The following is an 18,188-nucleotide window of genomic DNA, read 5'->3' as shown; positions in this document are numbered from 1 at the left end:
TCCAGATATGCATACTGTTTTATATAGTACAATGTGCATATGAATAGCTGTTCCAAAGTATCAATCTAAACAAAATTTGTATTTTCATTTTTCATTAATGATAATCATATTAAGGAAGATAAACCAACATGTTAACTGCAAATAGCTTCTATCCCCAGATGATGTATGCTTCATGATTTATCTCCTTAAATGTAGAAAATCATTCAGTATTGTAAACGTGCCCAGAGGCTTGGGCAATGGGAATATGTGTGGTTTTTTTAATAAATAAATTAATAAATACATTTTTTCTAAATAAATTAGCACAGCATCAGCTTTGGGCCAGACAGAAAAATCGCTTCTACTGTGTCAGGAGACCCAAACATCATTATTTGGTTCTGTTTGTATGTACATTGGGACTTTTAGTTCCTTACCAGATTGAATACATGGAATAAAGCTATTAAAAATGAAACAGTCCTCGTTAGTCTCTAAGGTGCCACAAGTACTCTTTTCTTTTTGCGAATACAGACTAACACGGCTGCTACTCTGAAACCAGTCCTAGTTTGGGTTACCTCCTACACCTTTGACCTATGTCAATATTTATTATATTTCACAGTACTGCAGATGTTCATAAAAGGAACACATAAAAAGACAGATCCCTATTCTGTGAATTTACCATCTAACAATATGTCTATATCTCAAATGAAGTTTACACCTGAGGGCATTCTCCCCTACAAAATTAAAAATTCTGAGTACAATATTTTAAAATTTTGCAAACTTTTGCAAGTTTTATTTGTCAATAAATAAATGTAGAGGCTCCAGCATTGCAGTGGGGAGCATAGGCCACTGGCTGCATGAAGGTGGGAGATCACCTTGAAGACCCCCCCATCCCCACCCTTGGGACATGATTTAGCCGTGAGGCTGCACCTGACCCTACCACAGCACGAGGCCTGGGCCTGCCCCTCTGCACCAGGCATACCAGGTGTGTGGCAGGCAGGCTCAACCAGGCAGGATCCAAATGTGAAGGGGCTCAGTGTGGGGGAATACAGCTGTGGGGTAAGAGGGTTCTGTGTGGGACAATCTGGGTGCATGCAGCTCATTGGTGGGCCGAGGTGTGGGGAAATCTGGATGCACAGAGGCTTGTTGGGGGGGTTCCAGGTGCAGGGGCAATGGGACTCTGCAGGGGCTTCCAGGTGAAGGTGGTTGGGGCTCAGTGGAGGGATCTGGGTGCTGGGGGAGTGGGGCTTGGTGGGGTGGAGATCTGGGCACAGCTGGTTGGGAGTCAGTGGTGTGGGTGTCTGGGGACTCAGGGTGGTGTGGGAGGGATGGAGCTCATCAGGGTGGGAGTTTGAGTGCAGGGAGCTCAGTGGGGAGTGGTCTGTGGTGCAGGGGTGGGGGTCCAGAGTCAGGAGGTCTGGTGCAGGGGAGCTCCAGATGCAGGAGTTGAGATTCAGTTGGGTGGGGCTCAGGTATGGAGTGCTACATATGGGTGTACAGGGTGAGGCTTGACAGGGGTGTCTGGGTATGGAAGGTCTGGATACAATGACTCCTCCCCACCAGAGCTGAAGAGTGATGGGGGCAGGAAGGGGAGTAGAGGATGCTGAGCTTCCTGCAGGTGGGGGATGTTTTTGGGTGTGTGTCTGATACAGCCCCAGCCACTCCTTGCAGGGGAAGAGGAGGTCCCGTCCTCTCCTGCCTCCAGCCCAGCCGGGACTAGCAGCTGATCCCAGCTCAGAGTAGGAGCCACTGGCTTACGTGTCCCCAGCCCCGTGGTGATTGACCTCTCCGCTGGCTGTTCCAGGTGCCTGAAACAATGTATCTGTATGGCTAGGGAGTGATGCATGACTGCTTTTGCAGCTTCCCTTTGCTTCCCTGTCAGAAAGTCATTTTTCTGTGGGGAAGCAAAGAAATCTGCAGGGGACATGAATTCTGCGCATGTGCAGTGTTGCAGAATTCCCCCAGAAGTAGAAGTTGTAGTTATAGACAGGTAGACATACCCATGCTACTTTAATCTAGCTAGCACAGTTAACAACATTAGTGAAGATGCAACAGCACAGGCTTCAGCGTAAGTTAGCTGTCTCCATACAAGCCCAGCAGGTGGGTACTTGGATTGCTGGCCCTTGCTGGCCACTGCATCTTCACTACTATTGTTACCCGCACTTGTTAGATTAAAGTTAGCATTGCTATATCTGTGTGCTACCATTACACCTTAATTTGCAGTGCAGACATACCTGAAGACCTCAGTCCTGTTAAGCCTTACAAATATATTAACCATGTGCAGCCCTGCCCCTGTGCCTGCTGGAGCCCCGAGCACCCCCCGCCCTGTGGCCAAAGGAGTCTCTACCCGATGCCCACCCCTGCTGACACCCCCATCGCTGGGCCAAGCTGCTAGCCCTCTCCCCCGCCCCTCCCAGTGCCAGGCTGAGTGGCTGGGCCAACTCCTTCCCTCTGCTGGCCACAGAGCTGCTCCGGGCCTCCAGTGGGCCCGATCTCAGGGGATCCTGCCTGCAGGAGATGAGCCCCTGGTGCCCTGCGAGCTTCAGGTGGAGAGGGAGGGTAGGGCCTCAGGGTGCAACATGGGCGGGGCCACATCCTGGGTCAGGTAGGGTTGCCAACTTTCTAATCACACAATACCAAATACCCCTGCCCTGCCCTTTCTCTGAGGCCCCACTCCCCGCTCACTAGATCCCCCTCCCTCCATTGTTTGCTCTTCCCCACCCTCACTCACTTTCACCAGGCTTGGGCAGGGGGTTGGGGTGTGGGAGGGAATGTGGGCTCTGGCTGGGGTTGTGGGCTCTGGGGTGGGGCTGAGAATGCGGGATTTGGGATGTTGGAGGGGGCTCCGTGCTGGGGCAGGTGGTTGAGGTGCAGGGGGGTGAGAGCTTCGTCTGGTGGTGGGGCTGAGGATGAGGGGTTTGGGGTGAAGGGAGGGGGGCTCCGGGCTGCAGCCAAGGGGATTGGAGTGCGGGAGGGGATGTGGGCTCTGTCTGGGGGTGTGGTCTCTGGGGTGGGACCAGAAAGGGGGTTGGATTGTGGCAGGGGGTTGAGGGCTCCAGTTGGGGCTGGGGCCAAGGATGAGGAGTTTGGGGTGCAGGAGAGGGATCTGGGCTGGGCCAAGGGGTTGGGGTGTGGGGGGGTGAGGACTCTGACTGGGGTCATGGGCTCTGGGTGGGGCCAGGGATGAGGAGTGTGAGGTGCAGGAGGGGGCTCTGGGCTGGGTCAGGGGGTTGGGGTGTGGGCTCCAGCTGTGGGTGTGGGCTCTGGGGTCGACCAGGGATGAGGGGTTTAGGTTGCAGAAGTGGGATGCGGGCTCCAGCTGGGGGTGTGGGCTCTGGGTGGGGCCGGAGATGAGGGGTTTGGGTGTGGGAGGGAGTGCAGGGTCCTGATGGTTCTGACCACGGCTCCGAGGAAGCAGCCTCCAGACCCCTGCAGTTTCTAGGCACATGAGTGGCCAGGCGGCTCAGTGTGGTGCGCGCTGCCTTTGTGCCTACTGGCATCACGCCATGCAGCTCCCATTAGTCATGGTTCCCAGCCAATGGGAGCTGCAGAATCGGTACTCAGGCGAAGGTAGTACACGGAGCCTCTCAGTCCTCAGCCACCCCAGCGCCTAGGGCTGCAGGGACCTGGCAGACACTTCTGGCAGCCACACAGACCTAGGGCAGGCAGGGAGTCTGCCTTAGCCCTGGGCCTCTGCTGCATCATCAACCAGACGTTTAATGGCCCAGTCGGCAGTGCCGACAAGAGCCACTAGGGTCCCTTTTTTACCGGGCATTCTGGTCAAAAACCGGACGCATGACAACCCTAGGGTCAGGGGAGATTTAGCCTGCCCTAGCCTATGATACCCACCATCCATGATATTAACTTTATGCATTGTGAGTAGTCTCATTACAGTACATGCAAAAGTCTTTGCAGGATCAGGATCTTAGTAAACTGCAACACTTTAAATAGTATTTTAATTTTTAATTTTTCAGGGTTTTACAGAACTATTAGCACAGTGTTTCCCAAGCTAGGGGGTAGGGCAAGTCTTGGGGTAAATGACAAGAGCAGCAAGGGCTAGGGAAAGTTGGCTGACTCCAGATTTAACCTTGCACAGTTGCACTCCTTCTCTTCTCCTCTCCTTTTCTTCCCCAATTCCTCTATTGCAAACATACTTCTACTGCAGTAGCTGGCTCCTTGAAAGCCACCTACCAACTTACCTACCCACTGTGTTCCTACAGGAGCTTCTAATGCAGCCTGGAGAGAGCTTGGAGATAAGTTCATTCTACTATGGCTTGGGGAGGCATATTCCAGGAAGACTATTTTTAGCTATATAATAACCAGGTACAGCAGTTTCCCATGTGGGTAGAGTGACCAGATAGCAACTGTGAACAAACGGGATGGGAATGGGGGGTAATAGGCACCTATATAAGAAAAAGTACCAAAAAACAGGACTGTCCCTTTAAAAATGGGACATCTGGTCACCCTACATGTGGGAGCTGTAGCAACTGTAGACATATCATCAGGGAAAATCACCTTCATTGAGGTTAAAAAAATTAACATTGGGGTATTGTCAATTAAAAATTATGTGGTTTATTTAAACAGGTACCTGAGTATTGAGAGAATTCCCAAAATGAAATATATCTGAGACAGGAAATGATTGTTGTTATAACAAGAGGCACTTGAGATTTTTCATCTCCAGATACTGGCTGCAAAAGACAACAAATGAGGAAGCAAAATATAGTATATTTGTTTCCTATCTAAAAGGTTAATTTTGATGTTTCATGTTTTACCTTGTCTAGAGACCTGAGCAGTAATGATTTAGGAAGGGATATCTTGAGCGGGGAAGGGGAGGTCTTTAAGAGCAAATAATCAACAGTACCAGTATTCAAAGTTTTTTTTGCCATAGGAATCAGAAACACTTTGTGCCCAAAATCTTCTTACATTTGAAAAATCAGGAGCAACTCCAATGACTTCAGTAGAGTTAAACTGGTGAAAAGCTGGTGTGAGTGAAAAGAATTGGATTTGTCTCCCTTTTGAAAATGGACATTCTAATGCCCTTTTCATGTTAAAGTAATAGCCCTGTGTGGAAGTATAACATTGTATAAATATAACGTTGTATAGGGGGACATGCTGGATACATTGTATATGAGAGGGCATGCCAAAACATGTTATAAAGTATCTGAGGGAGCACACGTAGGGCCAGTTAGCTTTTGAATGGGGAAGCAATTAAGATAGAGCCAGCACGTCTAAGAAGCAGGCATCAGAATGGAAGGTGTGAAGGGCAATTAGTTAAGTTAACTGGAAGCTGTTAAAGGAGATTGTTAAGGGTGGCAGGTAATTGAAGATACGTGACTGGTCTCAGGGATCTCGAAGGGTGGTGACTAAAATCTTTTTCTTCTTTTGTCTGTAACTTGTTCTCCAAAAAACTGTATAAATTAAAAGACACAAGCCCCACTCGAGGGGCTCACTTCTAAATGTATTAGCAGAGCAGCTTTGCTAATAAAACAGAGTGGTCTGATAAATTGTGAGTCTGAGTCAAACTTTGACACCTGCTTGCATGTATAATAAATAAATGAGCTTGTATCACTCTCCTAGCATCTAGCCCTCTTGTTTTAGTTTTTCCACTGGAAAAGGACAATTCTTTGAACCATTTCTACTTTCCTTCTCATGAGAGTTCCTGTGGGTTTAAATGATACAAGACACATTCTTTTGTTGTGGGCTCCAAAAAATTATTAGAGCAGTCAGGTTTCATGTCTCCAGGCAGCAGTGTTATTGAAGAAAAGACTGTTCCAGCCCAGGCAATAAGTATGTTGGAAGAGGTCCCGTCCTAGTTCCTGGCCTGGAGTGCAGTGGAGACTGTGCCAGCCCTGCTCCCTGGGAAGAAGCTATACACTGGTTTCTCAGAGTATGTCTACACTCGCAGAGTTACATTGCCGGCAGTTACATCGCTGCTCAGAGAGCGCTGAAGGGAAACCGCTGTTGTGTGTTCACACTGTCAGCTGCCTATGCAATAGCATGTTCACACTTGCAGCACTTGCATTGGTATTCAGAGCGGTGCGCTCTGGGCAACTACCTCTCAGAGCATCTCTTCCTCTTCTGCTGCTAAGAGTTGTGGGAAGGCAGAGGGGGTCGTGGGGCCTCCTGGGTCCTGTCCCAATGCCCCATGATGCATTGCTTTGCATCCCAGCAATCCCTGTGCTTCCGTCCGCATTTGGCGCCATCTTTCAATGGTTTGTGCACTGCGTGCTCTGCCTCTTTGGTCTGCGGGAATGGATCCCGCACTGTTGACCAATATGTTGCTTGCTGTCACTAACACATTACAAGTGGCAGTGGAGTTATTCCTTAAACTACAAAGGCAAGAGGAGTTCGACATTGATCTTGCCACATGTAGTAGCTACGACACATGTTGCTTGTGGCATTCACGGAGCTGCTGATCACAGTGGAACGCTGCTTTGGGGCTCGGGAAACAAGCACTGAGTGGTGGGATCACATTGTCATGCACATCTGGGATGATGAGCAGTAGCTGCAGAACTTTCAGATGAGGAAAGCTACATTCATGAGACTTTGTACTGAGCTCACCCCAACCCTGCAGCACAAGGACATGAGAAAGAGAGCTGCTCTGTTGTTGGAGAAGTGCGTGACGATTGCACTCTGGAAGCTGGCTACTCCAGACTGCTACCGATCAGTCACTAACCAGTTTTGAGTGGGAAACACTCATTGGAAACACTCATCACAACATTGGACTCATGTTGATGGAAGTGTGCAGAGCCATTAATCGCATCCAGCTCTGAAAGACCATGACTGTGGGCAACGTGTGTGACATTGTGGATGGCTTTGCACAAATGGGGTTCCCTAACTGCGGAGGGGCGATAGGGGGCACGTGTATTCCAATTCTGGCACTGGACCACCTAACCACCAAGTACATTAATTGAAAGGGATATTTCTCTGTGGTTTTCCAGGTGCTTGTGGATCACCGGAGGAGTTTCACGGACATTAACGCAGGCTGGTCCAGAAAGGTGCATGACTCACGCATCTTTTGGAACACTGGCCTGTTCAGGCAGCTCCAAGCAGAGACTTTCTTCCTGGACCAGAAGATCACAGTAGGGGAAGTCGAAATGCCCATTGTAATCCTGGGAGACCCTGCCTACCCCTTAATGCCATGGCTTATGAAGCCATACACAGGGAACCTTGACAGTAGCAAGGAGCCGTTCAAAAACAGGCTGAGCAAGTGCAGAATGACCGTCGAGTGTGCTTTTGGCTGTTTAAAAGCCTACTGGCGCTGCCTATATGGGAGGCTGGACCTGGCTAATGACAATATTCCTATGCTTATAGCTGCATGCTGTATGCTCCATAATCTTTGTGAAGGGAAGGGTGAAAGCTTCACTCAGGGCTGGACTGCTGAGGCTCAGCGCTTGGAGGCTGAATTTGAACAGCCAAAGACCAGGGCTATTAGAGGGGTGCAGCAAGGGGCCTTAAGGATCAGGGATGGCTTGAGACACCAATCTGAAGCTGAAAGCCACTAATATTTGTTGGTATTCTCGGGAGTGCAGTACTTGTAATGCTAGGAGGCGATTGTGATTGGTGCAGACGATGCACTGTGAAGGTTTAAGAAAACTGCCTGTCGCTTTGCTTTCAATTAATGGAATAAAAATTGCTTTCAAACCAAAACAATTCTTTTATTAAAAAACAACAACCAGAGGAGAGAGACAAACAAAAAACCACATCAGCACTGCGGGGGATGGGAGAAGAGAGAGTCCCAGGAGGAGGTGGGGTCCCGAGACGGTTAAAGATTTGTGTATGTCCAGGTATCATATGCAACCTTGTCCTTTGGAGTACAGTGCAGTGGGTACTATTCTTCAGCAGGCCTAAAGTGCGGAGGGACAGGTGTTGAGTGCAGTGGGTACTGGGAGTCCGCAGGGCTGGACTGAGACGGGGCCGGAGTGGAATGCAGCGGGTACAGACTGGAGCCAGGAGGCTAAGAGTGTGTTGGTGGTGTCTGGGGGGGCGCATGGGAAAGAGTTTTGCGACAGCGGCTGCAGGGAAGGGCAGGTGCGGGGCTGCTTGGTTTGCAGTGCTAGTAGAGCCTGGAGCATGTCCACTTGGTGCTCCATAACATTTAAGAGCTGGTTCGGGGCTTCATTCTGGTGTGCTGCATTCTCCTTTTGGTCCCTCTTCTTGCTGACCTGCCACTCCTTCAGTTCTTGTTTTTTGGCCACGGAGTGCATCATGACATGCAGAAAGTCCTCTTTAGTTTTTCATGGCCGCTTTCTAATTCTGCACAGCTGTTCAGCCAGCGATAACGAAGAGGGAAGCTGGGCTCCTAAGGTCATATCTGTGAAGCCAAAATGCAACATTTTACAGAAGCAGTATTGTTTGCAACACACAGACCACTGATTCATTGATTTAAAACACAGCCACTATTCGCATACCTTTCACTAACTGGCTGACCCCAGGCAAGCACACATGAGCCACAAGACCCCCAAAATGGTGAGTAACCGCAGAGCGGGGGAAATCAGTGTTCCGGGACCGTGCTGTACACTGGGCACGTGGCTCCTGGGGAGAGCCAGCACTGTAAGGGGGACCTTGTAATCATTACTGTCCCCACATTTTCCACAGGCTGTGTTCTTTATGGAAGATATCTCACTGCTTAGGGTGAGCAGGGAATCAAGGGAGGGTCTTCTCCAAGACTGCAGCTTCTGCCCTGGTCCTTATGCAGCTCACCTTTGTGCAGCAATGGTCTCTCCCACACTGACGTCAGAGTGGCATGGGAAAGTTACCCTTAATGGGGCAAGAAACAAAGCAGCTCTGCCAAAGAATCTATGGCAGCAGATTGCCCAGTATCTCCATGAGAGTTTCGTAGAGATCTCTGAGGCAGATTCATGTGAAGTGAAGGAGTCAATCAACACCCTGTTCTGCCGCTCAGACTAGGCATGTGGTGATATGTGCATCATACAGACACAAGCCTGCATTCTGCAACCCTCCTGCCCTAACACCTTGCTTCAGTGATTCCCAAAATCAAAGCCACTTACCAGGGGCCTCCTCTCCTGTTTGTGCTTCGCCAAGCTCCAACCACTGTGACTGGCTAGCCTCCTCCGGGATAGAAAAGAGCTCCTGGCTGCATGCATCTCTGGCCTCCGAGTCATCCTCTGCCTCTGGGTCCCCTTCCACATCCTCATCCAAGATTTCCTCCGCCTGGCTTGGTCCACTCTCGACTGGCATGCGAGCCATCGAAGTATCCACAGTGGCCTTCGCAGTGGAGGTGGGGTTATCACCGAGTATCACGTCCAGCTCTTTGTCGAACCAACAGCTCGTGGACATAGCACCGTAGTGGTGGTTTGCCTCCTGCACCTTGTGGTAGGAGTTCCGCAGCTCCTTCACTTTGACCCGACACTGCAGTGTATTCCGGTCACGGCCCCTTTCTGTCATGCATCGTGAAATCTAGTCTGTAGGTATCATAATTACTACGGCTGGAGCACAGCTGGGACTGGACAGCCTCCTCTCCCCAAATGTTGATAAGGTCCAGCAGCTTGGCATTGTTCCAAGCGGGGCATCGCCTGGTACATGGAGCAGGCATGGTCACCTGGAAAGATGCACTGAGACCACTGCATGTGTCACTGAGCAAACAGGAATTTAAGGGGTGGGGCTGATGGTTGGTCACCTGAGGGCAAGGCAATAGAGTTCAAACCAATGACCAGAGAGGCAAGAACAGGCATTGTGGGACACCTCCTGGAGTCCAACTACAGTGCTGTAATCGACCAGGGTGTCTACACTGGCAGGGCATTGCTGTAGCCCCGGCGCAGAAAGCTGTACATCTCTCGTCGGGGTGTTTCTTTACAGCGCTGCAACTGTTCAGTTTCTGTGCACTACGTGGCTTGGCAGTGTGTACACCTTGGGAGTTACACCACAGAAAGCTGCTTTACTGTGCAGAAACTTGCCAGTGTAAACCAGGCCTCAGGCTTGGTTGTGGTGAAGAGGAAAATTAGCCGTGGAAGATAATACAGGGCAGCCATACCCCAGTTGTCTCCATTAGAGCAATGCTACCATGACATAAGAGGTAAAGCTACACCCTGCTCACTGGGACTAATGTCTATATAGGGAACGGCTGGCATAGAAGTAACAAACACTGTGAAGAGCTTGCAGTGTATTGTAACTGAAGTGGTGTTGTTGAGACCTTTTTCCCATCTTGCAAATGACCATTTATGCAACAGAATGATATGAAAGTTTAAATGTTTGTTTTTTAATGCAAGTCGTTTTAATACAATGGTTCTTGGATGTAATTTGCCAGTATTAATTTTACATATCTTTCTATAAGAGACCATGCTAGAGAAGAGTACAAAAGAACAGCACAAGCATGTAGGGACTAAATCAGAAAGGCAGGAAGGATGGGCTCCACCTAAATCAAAACAGAACCAGATTGCTGGCATGTAAAATTAAAAAGGTCCTAGAGGAGTTTTTAAACTAAGGGCTGGCGGAAAGCCAATAGGTATGGAGGAGCACACTGTTCAGACAGAGACATCTGCTAGCCGAGGATCTACTAATGGGGATTCTCTGTAAGCTAGTGTAGGCCTTGCTGGAGCTCCAAGCATAAGTAACAGTATGAATCAAAGGTTGTGAACCAGACTAAGCCTGGCGTTGTCAAAATAGTGATGTACCAAGGTGTCAGCTAATCAAGTAAGCACATTCCTGACAGGAAAAGATGGTACAAAAACACACAGATCTCTCAAGTAACTGTAAACACATTCTGAAGAGATGATTCAACGTTCATTCCCTCTGAAGTATCTGGCATTGGCCACTGTCGGAAGACACAATACTGGGCTAGTGTCTGACCCGTATGGCCGTTCTTATGTTTTTATCTTAAAATCCGTGAATGCCTTTTTCTTGTATCTAAAGGATAATTAATAAAGGGAACCAGTTTCTTGGAAGTAGAATGGCTGCTTTGTTCCACATCCCTAGTAGCATCCGGCCACAGGAGTACCAACCCATGTAGGGTATTCTCTGGTATATTTGGGACTGGACCAGCCAGCCCAAAATCAGGGAAGTGCAAAGATGAGCTTTACATCCCACTCTCCCAACCCTGCATATAGTGTGCTCTTTGAAGGCAGCTGAGGATGTAGCCAATTACCCTTTCTCCTTAATAGATTACAAACTATTATTGTTTAAATGACCTTGATGCTAAGCAAGCTTTTTCACAGATTCATAGAGTTTAAGACCAGAAAGGACCATTAGATGATCTAGTCCGGGGCAGGCAAACTTTTTGGCCTGAGGGCCACATCAGGTTTCCGAAATTCTATGGAGGACTGGTAAGGGGAGGCTGTGCCTCCCCAAACAGCCAGGCGTGGCCCGGCCCCCACCCCCTATCCAACCCCCCCTGCTTCTCGCCCCCTGATGGCCCTCCTGGGACTCCTGCCCCTTCCAACCCGCCCCGTTCCCTGTCCCGACAGCGCCCCCGGAACCCCTGCCCCATCTCTCCCTCCATGTCCCCTGACTGCCCCCTGCCGCCCCATCCAACCCCTCCTCTCATTCCTGACTGCCCCCCCGGGACCCCTGCCCCATCATACCTCCCCTTCTCCCTGACCGCCCCTGGAACCCCTGCCCCTGACTGCCCCCCACCGCCCATCCAAACCCTCTCTCCTTCCTGACTGCCCACCCGGGACCCCTTCCCCCATTCAACCCCCCTGTTCCCCACCCTCTGACCGCCCCAATCCCTATCCACACCCCCACCCCCTGACCACCACCCTGAACTCCCCTGCCCTCTATCCAACCCCCCCCGCTCCCTGCCCCCTTACCGTGCTGCCTGGAGCACCGGTGACTGGTGGTGCTACAGCTGCGCCGCCCAGAGCACCAGGACAGGCAGCTGTGCCGCCCGGCTGGAGCCAGCCACGCCACCACGCAGCACAGAGCACCGGGTCAGGCCGCGGCTCTGCAGCCCAGCTGCGCAGAGCATTGCGCCAGCAGGCCATAGTTTGCCCACCTCTGACCTAGTCTGACCTCCTGTCTCCATAGGCCATTACACCTCACCCAGTTACTGCTGTATTGTGCCCAATAACTTATGTTTGACTAAAGCATATCCTCCAGAAAGGCATCCACTCTTGATAGGAAGACATTCAGATATGGAGAATCCAATGCTTACCTTAGTAGTTTGTCCCAATGGTTAATCATCCTCATTGTTAAAAATGTGTGCCTTCTTTAAATTTAGCTGGCTTCATTTTCATCAGTGGTTATGGCTTTCTCCACTAGCTTAAAGAGCCCTGGTGTACCAGTATTATCTCCCCTTATCCACAGTAATCTGTGTATATGACTATGTGTTATGACAGTTATAATTTTTGCCATTATAAGTAAAGCATTGCTCTTGTGTGTTTGACTTTCCCAGTTCCTATGATCCAAAATTATCTGTTCTCAGGATAAATTCTGCTATCATCTATGCTGATGTAAATCTGGAATCACTGAATCTCTGGAAAGCTTGCTTCTTGGTTAGGTAAAAAAGAGCTTCTGTTTCTATAAATGTATCTTTCATCATATCTGCATCTTTAAAATGCATATTTGGAATCCTTTCTACTTTAGTGGGGTTTAGTAATACAATTTGTCACCTTTCACAGCCAAGTCAGCAGTTAAAATCCAACCTAGGTTGGCAATGACCATGATTTGTTATATTTAAGTTTAACAATTTGGTGACTCACTTCTTAGTAAAAGAGTCAGTTTTAGGATTTTTGGGTGGGTCAGAACAGTATTTTTGATCACATATTCAAATATAATTGACTCCTGCCACCATGATCAAACCATTACGCAGTCAACCTGAAGATTTGAGGGAGGTATGCTACACTGCATTACTTTTTAACATCAAAATTGTTTATTTGTAGAGATGATCTTTGTGCTTCCTACTGCTGCAAAAGTGGATCCCAGCTGTATGTGCTGGGATCTGTACGTAGCTGTGAACATGTAAAAAAATTGCATGGGGGCTTTTGCTCCAATGAGCTGGAGATATGGGATAGCTGTAAATTTATTGAAAAAGAAGTATGATCACTCTAGTAACTGACTTCTAGTAACCCATTATTAGGGAAGAGTGAGAGCCTAGAAGACTTGTTTACAGACTGGTTGTTCTAAAATATTAGGAGTGTGGCAAGAGATTGGAATCAGAAAATCAATCTTTTCATGAACAGCTAGAGAAAGAAGAGGCACAATTCTGAAAAATATATAAGAGAGGCAATATAATCTGTTTTAGTACAAGACAAATGCAAGCTAAAGAAAAAGGAACTCTCTAAATCTCAGAACTCTCTAAAAAAGAAAATGTATTATGTCATTTCTTTGCATAGTAAAAGGAAATTAGTCTGCTGAAAATATACAAAGAGCCATGGGGGACAGAGGAAGACAATTATACTATATTCAAATTCATACTGACAGAGCAGTTACTAGCCAAGATCTATCACTGTAGTTTATTTTTAAGTAAAATAATCCAGCATTAAAGAGTTTTAGGAAGCAAAACCAAACTGCAGCAACCACAAATCGGAAACAGTTTCAAAATGTGATTGTAGGTATAGTCTGCAACCTTCAGCAAGTGGCCACTGAAAAGAAACCACAAACCATCACCCAGACTCAGAGCTTTTTATTTTTCTTTTAACGCTTTAATAGTTATGTAAAGAAATCACACTTATTACATGTCTGCAGTCCCACTCCATAAAACTAACACAAAGCCCTGGTCTACACTGGGACTTTAGGTCGAATTTAGCAACGTTAAATCGATTTAAACCTGCACCCGTCCACACAGTGAAGCCCTTTATTTCGACTTAAAGGGCTCTTAAAATCGATTTCCTTACTCCACCCCTGACAAGTGGATTAGCGCTTAAATCGACGTTCCCAGCTCGAATTTGGGGTACTGTGGACACAATTCGATGGTATTGGCCTCCGGGAGCTATCCCAGAGTGCTCCATTCTGACCGCTCTGGACAGCACTCTCAACTCAGATGCACTGGCCAGGTAGACAGGAAAAGAACCGCAAACGTTTGAATCTCATTTCCTGTTTGGCCAGCGTGGCAAGCTGCAGGTGACCATGCAGAGCTCATCAGCACAGGTGACCATGATGGAGTCCCAGAATCGCAAAAGAGCTCCAGCATGGACCGAACGGGAGGTACGGGATCTGATCGCTGTTTGGGGAGAGGAATCCGTGCTATCAGAACTCCGTTCCAGTTTTTGAAATGCCAAAACCTTTGTCAAAATCTCCCAGGGCATGAAGGACAGAGGCCATAACAGGGACCCGAAGCAGTGCCGCGTGAAACTGAAGGAGCTGAGGCAAGCCTACCAGAAAACCAGAGAGGCGAACAGCCGCTCTGGGTCAGAGCCCCAAACATGCCGCTTCTATGATGAGCTGCATGCCATTTTAGGGGGTTCAGCCACCACTACCCCAGCCGTGTTGTTTGACTCCTTCAATGGAGATGGAGGCAATACGGAAGCAGGTTTTGGGGACGAAGAAGATGATGAGGAGGAGGAGGTTGTAGATAGCTCACAGCAAGCAAGCGGAGAAACCGGTTTTCCCGACAGCCAGGAACTGTTTCTCACCCTAGACCTGGAGCCAGTACCCCCCGAACCCACCCAAGGCTGCCTCCTGGACCCAGCAGGCGGAGAAGGGACCTCTGGTGAGTGTACCTTTTAAAATGCTATACATGGTTTAAAAGCAAGCATGTGAAAGGATTACTTTGCCCTGGCATTTGCGGTTCTCCTAGATGTAGTCCTAAAGCCTTTGCAAAAGGTTTCTGGGGAGGGCAGCCTTATTTCGTCCTTCATGGTAGGACACTTTATCACTCCAGGCCAGTAACACATACTCGGGAATCACTGTAGAACAAAGCATTGCAGTGTATGTTTGCTGGCATTCAACCAAAATCCGTTCTTTCTCTCTCTGTGTTATCCTCAGGAGAGTGAGATATAATTCATGGTCACCTGGTTGAAATAGGGTGCTTTTCTTCAGGGACACTCAGTATAGCCCATTCCTGCTGGGCTGTTTGCCTGTGGCTGAACAGAAATGTTCCCTGCTGTTAGCCACAGGGAGGGGGGAAGGTTGAGGGGGTAGTCACGCGGTGGGAGGAGGCAAAATGCGACCGTGTAACGAAAGCACATGTGCTATGTATGTAATGTTAACAGCAAGGTTTACCCTGAAAGAGTGTAGCGACTGTTTTATAAAATGTGTCTTTTTAAATACCGCTGTCCCTTTTTTTTTCTCCACCAGCTGGATGTGTTTCAATGATCACAGGATCTTCTCCTTCCCAGAGGCTAGTGAAGCTTAGAAAGAAAAAAAAATGCACTCGAGATGAAATGTTCTCCGAGCTAATGCTGTCCTCCCACACTGACAGAGCACAGACGAATGCGTGGAGGCAAATAATGTCAGAGTGCAGGAAAGCACAAAATGACCGGGAGGAGAGGTGGAGGGCTGAAGAGAGTAAGTGGCGGGCTGAAGAGAGTAAGTGGCGGGCTGAAGACAGGGCTGAAGCTCAAATGTGGCGGCAGCGTGATGAGAGGAGGCAGGATTCAATGCTGAGGCTGCTGCAGGACCAAACAAGAATGCTCCAGTGTATGGTTGAGCTGCAGCAAAGGCAGCTGGAGCACAGACTGCCACTGCTGCCCCTCTGTAACCAACCGCCCTCCTCCCCAAGTTCCATAGCCTCCACACCCAGACGCCCAAGAACGCGGTGGGGGGGCCTCCGGCCAACCAGCCACTCCACAACAGAGGATTGCCCAAAAAAAAGAAGGCTGTCATTCAATAAATTTTAAAGTTGTAAACTTTTAAAGTGCTGTGCTTAAAGTGCTATGTGGCATTTTCCTTCCCTCCTCCACCACCCCTCCTGGGATACCTTGGTAGTCATCTCCCTATTTGTGTGATGAATGAATAACGAATGCATGACTGTGAAGCAGCAATGACTTTATTGCCTCTGCAAGCGGTGATTAAAGGGAGGAGGGGAGGGTGGTTAGCTTACAGGGAAGTAGAGTGAACCAAGGGGCGGGGGGTTTCATCAAGGAGAAACAAACAGAACTTTCACACTGTAGCCTGGCCAGTCATGAAACTGGTTTTCAAAGCTTCTCTGATGCGTACCGCGCCCTCCTGAGCTCTTCTAACCGCCCTGGTGTCTGGCTGCGCGTAACCAGCAGCCAGGCGATTTGCCTCAACCTCCCACCCCGCCATAAACGTCTCCCCCTTACTCTCACAGATATTGTGGAGCACACAGCAAGCAGTAATAACAGTGGGAATATTGGTTTCGCTGAGGTCTAAGCGAGTCAATAAACTGAGCCAGCGCGCCTTTAAACGTCCAAATGCACATTCTACCACTATTCTGCACTTGCTCAGCCTGTAGTTGAACAGCTCCTGACCACTGTCCAGGCTGCCTGTGTACGGCTTCATGAGCCATGGCATTAAGAGGTAGGCTGGGTCCCCAAGGATACATATAGGCATTTCAACATCCCCAACAGTTATTTTCTGGTCTGGGAAGAAAGTCCCTTCCTGCAGCTTTTGAAACAGACCAGAGTTCCTGAAGATGCGAGCGTCATGCACCTTTCCCGGCCATCCCACGTTGATGTTGGTGAAACGTCCCTTGTGATCCACCAGAGCTTGCAGCACTATCGAAAAGTACCCCTTGCGGTTTATGTACTCGGCGGCTTGGTGCTCCGGTGCCAAGATAGGGATATGGGTTCCGTCTATAGCCCCACCACAGTTAGGGAATCCCATTGCAGCAAAGCCATCCACTATGACCTGCACATTTCCCAGGGTCACTACCCTTGATATCAGCAGATCTTTGATTGCGTGAGCTACTTGCATCACAGCAGCCCCCACAGTAGATTTGCCCACTCCAAATTGATTCCCAACTGACCGGTAGCTGTCTGGCGTTGCAAGCTTCCACAGGGCTATCGCCACTCGCTTCTCAACTGTGAGGGCTGCTCTCATCCTGGTATTCATGCGCTTCAGGGCAGGGGAAAGCAAGTCACAAAGTTCCATGAAAGTGCCCTTACGCATGCGAAAGTTTCGCAGCCACTGGGAATCGTCCCAGACCTGCAACACTATGCGGTCCCACCAGTCTGTGCTTGTTTCCCGAGCCCAGAATCGGCGTTCCACAGCATGAACCTGCCCCATTAGCACCATGATGCATGCATTGGCAGGGCCCATGCTTTCAGAGAAATCTGTGTCCATGTCCTGATCACTCACGGGACCGCGCTGACGTCGCCTCCTCGCCCGGTATCGCGTTGCCATGTTCTGGTGCTGCATATACTGCTGGATAATGCGTGTGGTGGTTGATGTGCTCCTAATTGCCAAAATGAGCTCAGCGGCCTCCATGCTTGCCTTGGTATGGCGTCTGCACAGAAAGAAGGCGCGGAACGATTGTCTGCCGTTGCTCTGACGGAGGAAGGGGCGACTGACGACACGGCTTACAGGGTTGGCTTCAGGGAGCTAAAATCAACAAAGGGTGTGCCTGTACATCAAGGAGTATTTCAGGCAGGACTGCACGGAGGGTTCCAATAAGAAATGGTGCACCAAAGTTATCGTTGTTATTGGAACAAGGAGGTTAGCCTGGCCTCTGATTGATACATGGCTAGATTAACCTCGCTGCGCCTTCTCTGTGACTGACTGCAGTGTGATCTAGACAGGGGAGGAGGAAAATGAGTACAAAACAAATCTGGTCTATTTCTTGTTCTGACCCACTCCATCTATCCTTTACATCTTTGGCTGGCAGCAGACAAAAAAGGCGCGAAATGATTGTCTGCCCTTGCTTTCACGGGGGGAGGGAGGGTGGGAATGGGGTCCTGACGATATGTACCCAGAACCACCCGCGACAATGTTTTAGCCCCATCAGGCATTGGGATATCAACCCAGAATTCCAATGGGCAGCGGAGACTGCGGGAACTGTGGGATAGCTACCCACAGTGCAACGCTCCAGAAGTCGACGCTTGCCTCGGTACTGTGGAAGCGCTCCGCCGAGTTAATGCACTTAATGCACTTAGAGCATTTTCTGTGGGGACACACACACTCGAATATATAAAACCAATTTCAAAAAAACCCGACTTCTATAAATTCGACCTAATTTCGTAGTGTAGACATACCCTGAAATTCTCCCTTCATTCTCTGTTACTCAGGGAGATGGGACAAGTGACTGAAACACATGCAGAACCCCCCCAGAAAACAGATCATTCACAGAGAGGTAGACTGGAAACAGTGGCCCTAAAAACCAAGCCCCAAACAGGGGTATCCCATCCCCTCCGAAA

Source organism: Lepidochelys kempii, chromosome 1, assembly GCF_965140285.1.
Source record: "Lepidochelys kempii isolate rLepKem1 chromosome 1, rLepKem1.hap1, whole genome shotgun sequence".
NCBI classification, from domain to species: domain Eukaryota; kingdom Metazoa; phylum Chordata; order Testudines; family Cheloniidae; genus Lepidochelys; species Lepidochelys kempii.
The sequence above is the reverse complement of the archived record's forward strand: the minus strand, read 5'-3'. Positions refer to the sequence as shown.